The sequence below is a fragment of the Phyllostomus discolor genome, chromosome 2 (genome assembly GCF_004126475.2).
Source record: "Phyllostomus discolor isolate MPI-MPIP mPhyDis1 chromosome 2, mPhyDis1.pri.v3, whole genome shotgun sequence".
In the NCBI taxonomy this organism is placed as follows: Eukaryota; Metazoa; Chordata; class Mammalia; order Chiroptera; family Phyllostomidae; genus Phyllostomus; species Phyllostomus discolor.
Genome location: NC_040904.2, coordinates 178,968,029 through 178,978,009, shown reverse-complemented (window position 1 = coordinate 178,978,009; position 9,981 = coordinate 178,968,029). Strand labels below are relative to the sequence as shown.

Genomic DNA, 9,981 nt, shown 5'->3' with positions numbered 1-9,981 from the left:
CACGCACTTTGCTCAGTTCCAGTTCTTTCTGAACTCTGCTTGGAGATGGTGAAAGGATTGGGCTCTTCTCTTCTTCCCAGGAACAGTTCTACACAGTCCACGTGAGAGTGTCACATAGGGATGGTTTTACTTGCATGGACACAGGGCCTGCCACTGAGGCTCGTTAGAACAGGAAGTAGCCCCCGAATCATCCCCTTTCTGAGGGTATCCCTCTAGGGACCATCCCAGTCAGCGGTGCCCAGGCTGAGAGGATGGTTCCCTCGGCTCCAGCCTCATCCTGGGGCCACGTGACTTTCCTGCTGAGTTGAGTGACGCACCGCAGCGGTGGGCGGGTTTTGGTGGAAATCAACTTCCGGGGGCAGAGGTGTTTGAAGCCGGGTGGTGTGTGGGCTCTCCTAAATTGTGTGGCTGGGGTCGCGCCCCGGGTGTGCGTTGCGAGTTTGTGTGCTGGGGGGGTGGCTCTCCTAACAGCGCAGTTCGGCGGCGCGACTGTGGCGGCGGCGGCGGCGAGAGGGAGCAGGTAAATGGGCGCTCTCGTTCCGGGCCTGGGTCTGGGGACCCGGGCAGCTGGAGGCCGGCGGGGCGCCCGCGGGCGGCCTGGGTGCGGGCTGGGAGCGCCCCACCCGGGCGGGAACGCTGCCTGCCGAGCTTCCGCTCTCCGCCACCTCCGGCCCGTCCAGCGAGGTTGGGGGATCTGAGTTGGGGGCGTGACTGCCTCGGGCTGGAGCCCTGCCTTGCGACCCCACCCCCGCCAGGAGTGCCCACCTGCACTTGCTGTCGCGGGTAGGTTTCGGCCCCTGCACGTTTCAGAATCGAATGTTTTCCACAGTCTACGCACAAGTACACGTGATTATTGTGTCATGGAAACTCGCACCGAACCGAAAGTCCTCCTTGTTGAGTTCTCACCAATCGCGCCTGGTTTATGTTTCCCCTTCTACTTTGCCAAGTCCACCGGGGTAAAAGGTCTCCTGTGTCCGTCAGCAACTCGTTGCAATAAAAGTGGCATTTCAGGGTTAAGGCTGGAGGCAGTACGTTTCCAAGTGGTGAGGCGTCCTTCATTCCCACAAGTGCGCCCCCTCTCCCCACAATAAAGATGTTTCTTCCATCTGCCCTTGTGTACTGCGGAGTGAAGCTTTGGACATGAAACCTGTTTTGGGCTTCTCTGTAATGAGTGGCAACTGTATTAAAAACTCAGTGTTTTTTGGTAGGATGAAGATGTTGCTGCTGCTACTCTCTCCCACTTGCTTCCCTGATGAGAGTTGGGCAGAGCCTTGATTTCCTGGAGGGTAAAGTGCTGGCTACAACTATAGGTGACTCAGGGTTCCTTAAGAATTCCTACTCTTCTCTCCCGCTCTGAACTGGGCACATACTGATGCCACCTTCCTCTTTAAATATCAGGGAGGCAGTTGGATGATGGCTTTTGGAAACAGCTTGCATGTTCCTTGGCAGTGTGATTGGGGTGGGCTGACATTTCATCTTGTCATTGGGATGGGCTAATATTTCACCCAACTATTTAAGGCAAAATAGTCAGAATATTTAGTTTGGTGGGATGACAGGGCCTGACTATAAATTATCTGTGTTCTGTGCCATAGGAGAGCTCTACACTTCTAATCATCCCATTTGTCTTCTGCTAAAATTTCTGTTGCATTGAGGGTTAGGGTTAGGCCTTTACTGTACCTGTTAGGTAAATGGAGGAGGGAAGATGCCAGGGAGAGAGTGCACCTGTATGGTGCTGGCTAGTCAATAAATTGTGTGCTTGAGAATTGCCCTGGTAACAAAGTTTGGTATCCTCCAGGCAGGCTAGGAGGTTGTTCTGTGGGCTGGGAAATCTTATTATGCACTGGTTTCTTAGCAACAGTATAAGCCAAATGGAATAAACATAAAACAAAAGTGATGAAACTTACAACCTACCTCTTAACATTTATTAAGTGGAAAAATGTATCTTCTTATTGGAGCCATCAGCTCAAAAACTTGAGGATTTTTTACTTCAATCATTTTAATACTTAATAGCAGACAAAAAGAAAGCGCAGAAAAGTCATCACAGAGGGGACACCACTGTTTTGGGAGGGCAGAAAAAGAAAGAAGAGATGGTTACCAGTTTAGCTGGTCTGAAACTTAAATGGGCAAATAGGAATTTGCCTAGTAAGAGGCATGTTATCTTGTACCTCTAGCGGTAGATGGAAGATTTATAAAATATATGATTATTATGAATAAAGACGGCTACTTGAACTTTTATCCTCTTTCTCCTGATAGCAGAAATTGGGATGGGAGTGCATTGGGGTGGATGAAGCCTCTTCTGTTAGTAAAGTGGAAGGGGAGTGTTTAGTAAGTTGTTTCCAAGTTTTAGCTCATAGTCGCAGTCCTCCTGTATCACCTGTTGCTTGAAACTTTTGGCCTTTCTTGAAAGCTCATCAGATTTTGTTATTTTTATGTCCAAAAAATGAGAACTTTTAAGGCACCTATTTTTAGATTAGCTCTTTGTGTCAATATCTGTTTTCTTCTTATTTACTATGGTAAGTCAGTTTTTTTTGATTTGCAATTTTTCTAAGGATTTTTGTTTCCTAGTAAGTACTGTCTCTCCCCAACCCCATACCCAGTAAGCTGATTTAGCTCATTTAATTTGACGCTTATTTTTTGAAAGGGTAACCCTGCGTCTTTTAAAATTTAGGTTTACTGAGGTATAATATACAAGCTAAAAATCATTTTTAGTATCTTGTTCTATGAACTCTGACAAGTGCATATAGTCATGTAAATCTTTGGTGAAGGGTCTCTTCAAATCTTTTGAGTATTTTTAGTTTTTTTGCTTCTGCAATATCTCAATATAAGCTGGAATAGTCCAGTTTATATTGAGATATTGACATATAGGTTTAAAGTATACAGTGTGATGATTGATACGCATATATATTACAAAATGATTACCATCATAAGGTTAATTACACCTCTGTCCCCTCACATAATACCTAATTATCTATGTTTTTATGTTGTGATGATATTTAAGATCCACTCTCTTAAAAATTCTTTCAAGTGTTGTATATAGTACAGAATTGTTAGTTATAGTCACCATGTAATATTTAGATTCCCAGAACTTACTCATCTTGTAGCTGGAAGTTTTTACCCTTTTTTGTTATTCCAGCTCCTTGGCAGACACCATTCTACTCCCTATTTCTGTGTTTGGATTTTTTTAGATTCCACCTTTAAGTGCTATCACACAGCATTTCTCTCCCTCTGACTTATTTCACTTAGCATAATGCCCTCAAGGTCCATTCATGCTGTTGCAAAAGGCAGGATTTCCTTCTTTTTTATGGCTAAATAATATTTCTCTCTCTCTCTCTGTTTGACTCTCTGTCTCTCTGTGTCTGTCTCACTGTTTACCTACCTCTCAATCATATATTTTTTATCCAGCCATCCATTTGATGGACACTTAGGTTATTTCTCTCTTACTTTTTTGAGTAATGTTGCTATGATTTTGGGATGCAGATATCTCCTTGAGACAGTGATTTCATTTGCTTTGGATATATACCAAAAAGTGGGACTCTTAGACCATGTTGTAGTTAATTTCTCTCTATGTCTGCTAATATTTGCTTTATTTATTTATATATTTAGATGCTCCTATGTTGGATGCATACATATTTACAAATATTATGTCTTCTTATAGGATTCACCACTCTATTGCTATTTAAGGCTCTTCTTTGTCTTTTGTTAACAGCATTTTTAAAAAGTTTGTTTTGTCTGATACAAGTATTGCTACCCCAGCTTTCTTATTGTTTTCATTTGCATGGAATATATTTTTCCATCCTTTCACTTCAGACTGTATGTGTGTCTTGGATCTTAAGTGAATCTCTTATAGACAGCATATAGATGGATTTTATTTATTTATTTACTCATTCAGCTACACTGTGTCTTTTGTTTGGAGAATTTAGTCCATTTACATTGAAAGTAGTTATTGAAGGTATGTCTTTAATGCCATTTTGTTAATTGTTTTCTAGTTGCTTTTGTAGTTCTGTATTTCTTCTTCTCTTACTCTCTTCTTTTGTGGTCTGATAACTATCTTTAGTGTTATATTTAGGTCCCTTTCTTATTATTTGTGTGTGTAGCTATTACAGGCTTTTGGTTGTGGTTACCACAAGGTTCATATGTGATAACACACATGCGTGCACGTGCGCACACACACACACACACACACACACACACCAGTCTGTTAAATTTGACAGTACCTGAGTTGGAACACATTCTAAAAGCACCACATTTTCACACCCTTTTTCCACACATTGTATGTTTTTGATGTCACATTTGACAACTTTTTATTTTATGTATCCTTTAACTAATACAGTTGATTTTACTACTTGTATCCTTTAACCTTCATACTAGCTTTATTAGTGATTGCTGTAGTACCTTTACTGTATGTTTGCCTTTACTGGTGACATTTTTTTGCTTTGACATGTTTCTTATTTCTGGTTATGGCATTTTATTTTCAGCTTAGAGAATGCCCTTGAATATGTCCCATAAGGCCAGTTTAGTGGTGATGAACTTTAACTTTTGCTTTTCTGGGAAACTATCTTTCCATTTTGAATGATAACCTTTCTGGGTAGAGTATTCTAGGTTAGTTTTTTCCATTCAGCATTTTGAATATATCATACCATTTCCTTTTGGCTTGCAAAGTTTCTGCTGAAAAAAGTTGCTGCTGTTAATAATCTTATGGGGGTTTCTTTGTACTAAACTAGTTGGTTTTCCCTTGCTGCTTTTAAGATCTCTTTTTACCTTTAACTTTTGACATTTTAATTGTGGTGCATTTGGATATGGATCTCTTTGGGCTCATCTTGTTTGGGACTCTCTGTGCTTCCTGGACCTGGATGTTTGTCTTCTTTCCCAGATCAGGGAGATTTTTGTTAGTATTTATTTCTTCAAATAAGTTTACTGCACCTTTTTCTTTCTCTCTCTGTCCTTCAGGGACACCTATAATGTGAATATTAGGAGGCTTGATATCTTAAAGATCCCTTAAACTAGCTTCATTTTTAAACATTTTTTCTTTCTATTTTTTTATCCTTATTTGAGGACATTTTTTTTCCATTGCTTTTGGAGAGAGAGGAAGGTGGGGGGGAGAGAGAGAGAAACATCAATGTGAGAGATAAACATTGGCTGCCCTCTTGGGATATGTGCCCTGAACTAGGCTCAAACATGTAACCTGGATATGTGCCTAGACCGGGAATCAAACCCACGAGCTTTTGATCAGTGGGACCATGGGGAAACCAACAGAGCCACACCAGCTAAGGCATACATTTTTTTTTTTAAATTTTGCTGTTCTGCACCCTGGCTGGCGTAGCTCAGTGGATTGAGCGCGGGCTGGGAACCAAAGTGTTCCAGGTTCGATTCCCAGCCAGGGTACATTCCTGGGTTGCAGGCCATAACCCCCAGCAACCGCACATGGATGTTTCTCTCTCTATCTCCCTCGCTTCCCTCTCTAAAAAAATAAATAAACAAAATATTAAAAAAAAATTTTTTGCTGTTCTTTGTGGGTGATTTCTACTACCCTGTATGTTAGGTTGCTGATACTTTCTACTGTATCATCTAGTCTATTTTTGATTTCCTCTAGTGAATTTTTTTTTTTCAGTTTAGTTATTGAATCATTCAGCTCTGTGTGTTCTGTTTGGTACTTTCTTGTATTTTCTTTCTTTTTTGAAGTTCTCACTTCAAAATGGAATATTTTCAATAGAATATGTTCATCTATTCTCCTGAGTTTGATGAGCATGTTATGACCATTACTTAAAACTCTTTATCAGGTAAATTACTTGTCTCTGTTTCTTTAATATTTGTCTCTGGAGTTTTATCTTGTTCCTTTATTAGGAACACATTCTTTTGTTTGCATATTTTGTAAACTCTCTGTGTTTGTTTCTATGTACTATACAAAGCTGCTTTCTTTCCCTGTTTTGAACGTGTGTCCCTTTGTAAGAGATGAACTTCATCGTTTAAACTTGCCCTAATTCTTGGTTATTCTTGAACTCTGTCTCTGATTGTTTCAGACCTGTAGGTTCCAGCAATGCAGTCTTGTATGGCAGTTTGAGTCTGGCTCAAGGGGTATCCCCTGCATGGGCTGCATACTCCCATTGGCTTTGGCATATTCATTGTGGTGTGGGGTTGCTTGCCCTCTGTGTCTGCCTTTGTAGAGTGGGTGGTGTGTGAGGCTGGGCCATTTGTTGCTTTTAGCAGATTAGACTGAGAGCATAAAAATGCACCTGCAAGGTAGACAGAGCCTGTAAAAATACCACCTGCTCTTAGAAAGATTTCCAGCAGACTTTGGCTATGTGGCAGCTGCTTTTAGATTAGCAACTACGTCTCCTTAATATACAGCCTTGGTTGTTTTCGAACTGCTGCTTTTTGTACTGGGTCCCAGTGTGAATGTGTCTATGTGCAATCCCTTTGAGAGTGGAGTCATGGCTCTCTACAGCCCTATTTTTCTCTTGGACATAAGTGACATTTGTTTTCAAAGCAAGACTTTTTGGTGGCTCGTTCCTGCAGTGCAGGGCCCAAGGGTTGGGGTGCCTGGAATGGGATACATATCCCTTGCTCCTCAGGGAAAAGCTTTGTTCATTATTATTATTAATTTAATATTTTAATCCTCACCCAAGGATATGTTTATTGATCTTAGAGAGGAAGGGAGAGAGAGGTAGAGAGAAACATCGATGTGAGACAGAAATATACATCCATTGCTTCCTGTATGCAGCCTGACTGGGGAATTGAACCTGCAACCCAGGTATGTACCCTGCTCAGGGATTAAACTTACAATCCTTTGATGTACTGGATGGTGCTCTAACCACTTTAGCCACCCAGCCAGGGCTGTTTATTACTATTTTGTGAGACTCATCTCTTATCATGACCCTTTTATCCTTTGCTGTGTAGCAGCAGGTGTTCAGCTAGTTCTCAGTACCCTCCAGCCATGTCCCCCAACCCACCAAGGGATTGTTTTATATGTAGCTGTTCGTTTGTTGTGTTCTGGGGATGGGTTGAGTTCAGGATCTTCTTATGCCACCATCTTAACCCTTCATTTTTTGGCCTGTTTTTATTGGGTTATTTTCTTTCCGAGTTGTAAGAATTTTATATAGTCTTGATACAAATCTTTTATCATACATATGCTCATAGATATTTCCTTTCAGTCTGTGGCTTGTCTTTTCATCCTGTTGGCAGTGTCTTTTAAAGAGCAGAAGCTTTAAATTTTGATGAAGTCCAGTTTATCAGTATTTTACTTTTATGATTTGTACTTTTGTGGCCTAGCTAAGACATTTAGCCAAACCAAAAGATGCAAAGATTTTTAATACTTTTTCTTTTTTGAAATTTTATATTTTAGAGTTTATATATAGGTCTAATATCTATTTTGATCAACTTCTGATTAATTTTTATATGTGGTACAAGGTACAGGTCAAGGTTCGGTTTTTCTCTTTGTATTGGATATGTGGTTATTCAGTTTATCCAGCACCATTCACTGGAGACTGTTATTATCCTTTATTCAGTAAATTTTTCTGGCACCTTTGTCAAAAACCAATCAACTATGTATCTATGAATGTATTTCTGGACCCTCAATTTGGTTGCATCTGTCTTCTTTGACCAAAACCACATTGTCTTCATTATTGTAGCTTTATAGTGTGTCTTGAAATTGAGAAGTCCAGAACTTCCAAATTTGTCATTGTTTTCCAAAATTGTTTTTGGTATCCTAGCTTCTTTTCTTTCCATGTAAAATTTTAATCAGCTTGTATCTGTATGAATAGGCATTATGGGATTTTGATTGGGCAAACTTTGAAGTTAGAGTTGAACTTGAGAGAATTGACATCTTAATAGTGTTTTCTAATCCATTAATTACAGTGTGTTTATTTTGGTCTTTGATTTTTCTCACTGATGTTTTGAAGCTTTCACCATTAAACTCTTGCATATATTTTGTTACATTTATAAATAACTATATTTTTGCTTTTTGGTTCTTTTGTAAATGGCAATGTTTAAAAATTAATTTATACTTGCTTATATATATAATTTAATACTTTATATTGACTTTGAATCATCACCGTTGTTAAATTCACTTACTAGTTCTAGTAGCTTTTGTGGATTCATTGGAATTTTTTATGTAGGCAATCTTGTCTGCCAGAGACAGTTTTATTGCATATTTTTCCATTGTCTCCCTTATATTTTATTTTCTCGTCTCAGTATGCAGGCTGGGACCTTTAGTATGATGTTGAATAGGACAAGTCAGAGCAGATATCCTTGCCTTGTTTCTCATCTAAGCAAGTAAGGCATGTTGTCTTTTGCTATTAAGTAGTAACTGTAGGTTTTTCATGAATAAATACACACCCTTTATCAGATTGAAGATGTTTTCTTTAGCTTCTAGTGTGCTGAGAGTCTTTTTAAATCATGGATGATTATTGTATTGATTTCTTTGATTTTGGAAATTGTAGTTGATTACAGTAGAAAATTGGGAAATAAAGGATCCTATAAAGAAAATAATTAATCTGTTTCCGATAAGAGATAACTCCCCCTAACATTTTTGCTTGCTTTTCTTTAAATCGTTTTTTTGACGTTTAAAAAACAAAATGGTAAATACTGTTTATATTTTACCTTTTCACTTAGCATCACACTGTGAGTATTTACTACATCATGTTTTCAAGAACTGATAAGTTCTTGATTTGTATTTAAGATGACTAAGTTTTCCCCATTGAAATTAACATTAAATATTTGTGCATAACTGATAATATTTTAGTAGATTCTTTAAAATGTGGTTATACGTAGTATATATGGTTTTCTTCAGATTCTTAATAAACGTTGCCTCTTTGTTTCATTTGATATTCTTATAATTTGTTCTCCATGCAATTTATTGTGATAAATTTTGTAGAAAAATATGGTAATGAATATAACTGACCGTTCTGGCATCATATTAAAGTAGAATGCTAGAATTTCAGAAGATTAAAGTTCCTTGGTTATATCTAATCCAAACCATTTATTTTATAGGTTTAGAGTCTAGAATAATTAAATGACTGTTTTACCCATGAAGCAAAATTTTATCATTAAGCAATTTAATAAATCAATATGAACCAGTATTAGTTATTTCTAAAATGTTTACTGAAGTTTATGTCCTTTTATATTTTGTAATTTTAAATTAGTTTAGATCATTCTTGATCTGTATCTTCTTTCTTCCCTGTCAGGTAGTTAATAAGTGGCACAAAGACTCTTGTTGGCTATATGCCATAGAATCTTACCTAAAGATTGTGGAGATATATTTACTGTCACTAGCAGAGGATATAACATTTTTTTAAAATTTTGAAATGAGAAGAATTTTTTAAATTATAGGTTTAATTGATGAAGATCAGAAGTAGTGTTAGCTGTTTTAAAATGCATCATGTTATAATCCTAGTAAAACTGTTTTCCTTAGACAGGTGTGCACATTTTAGTGTTTACATAATGAAGTCCAACACATGATGGTTATCTAGACTGACTATATGAATGAAATAACTACTGTAGTTTTCAGACCATAAGATGCACCTAGGGTTTAGAGGAGAAAAATAGGAAAAAAAATTTGGAAGCAAACAATGTGGTAAAATATTTAATAACATAATATCTCACCAATGTAAATGTAAACAGAACTCAACAACAGCATTAACAACCATTATTCCTCCCAAATTTTGGCCCCCCCACTGAGAAGTGCGTCTTATAGTCTGAAAAATATGGTACTCTGTTATAAAGTGTGAAATCACTTTTCCCTGCTATTGGAGAAGATTGACTCTCTTCTCCCTTTGTCAGCCTTGCTAACAAAGACCATGTGCATCTCCTCCCAAAAGTAGGCCTAGATAATAGAGAGGCCAGCCAGATTGCCTTTCATGTTGTGTCCAGCCTTGTGGTAGAAGAGGGTCTACATGATCATTTCAAGATGCTTTGCTTTTATGAGAATGCTGAACTTCGACAAGTGTACTAAAGTCAGTGCTGTAGTATTATGCATGATCCATTAAT

At 38.4% G+C, this 9,981-nt stretch overlaps 1 protein-coding gene across 1 annotated transcript in view; it reads left to right on the top strand.

Moving 5' to 3' along the window:
- Positions 1-361: 361 nt before the first annotated feature.
- The window catches only part of CCDC91 (coiled-coil domain containing 91), a 270,362-nt gene continuing 260,742 nt past the window's right edge, over positions 362-9,981 (top strand). Inside the window, exon 1 of the mRNA XM_028532813.2 lies at positions 362-520. The gene's annotated coding sequence lies outside the window, so the exon portion shown is untranslated. The remainder of the gene's footprint in view (positions 521-9,981) is intronic.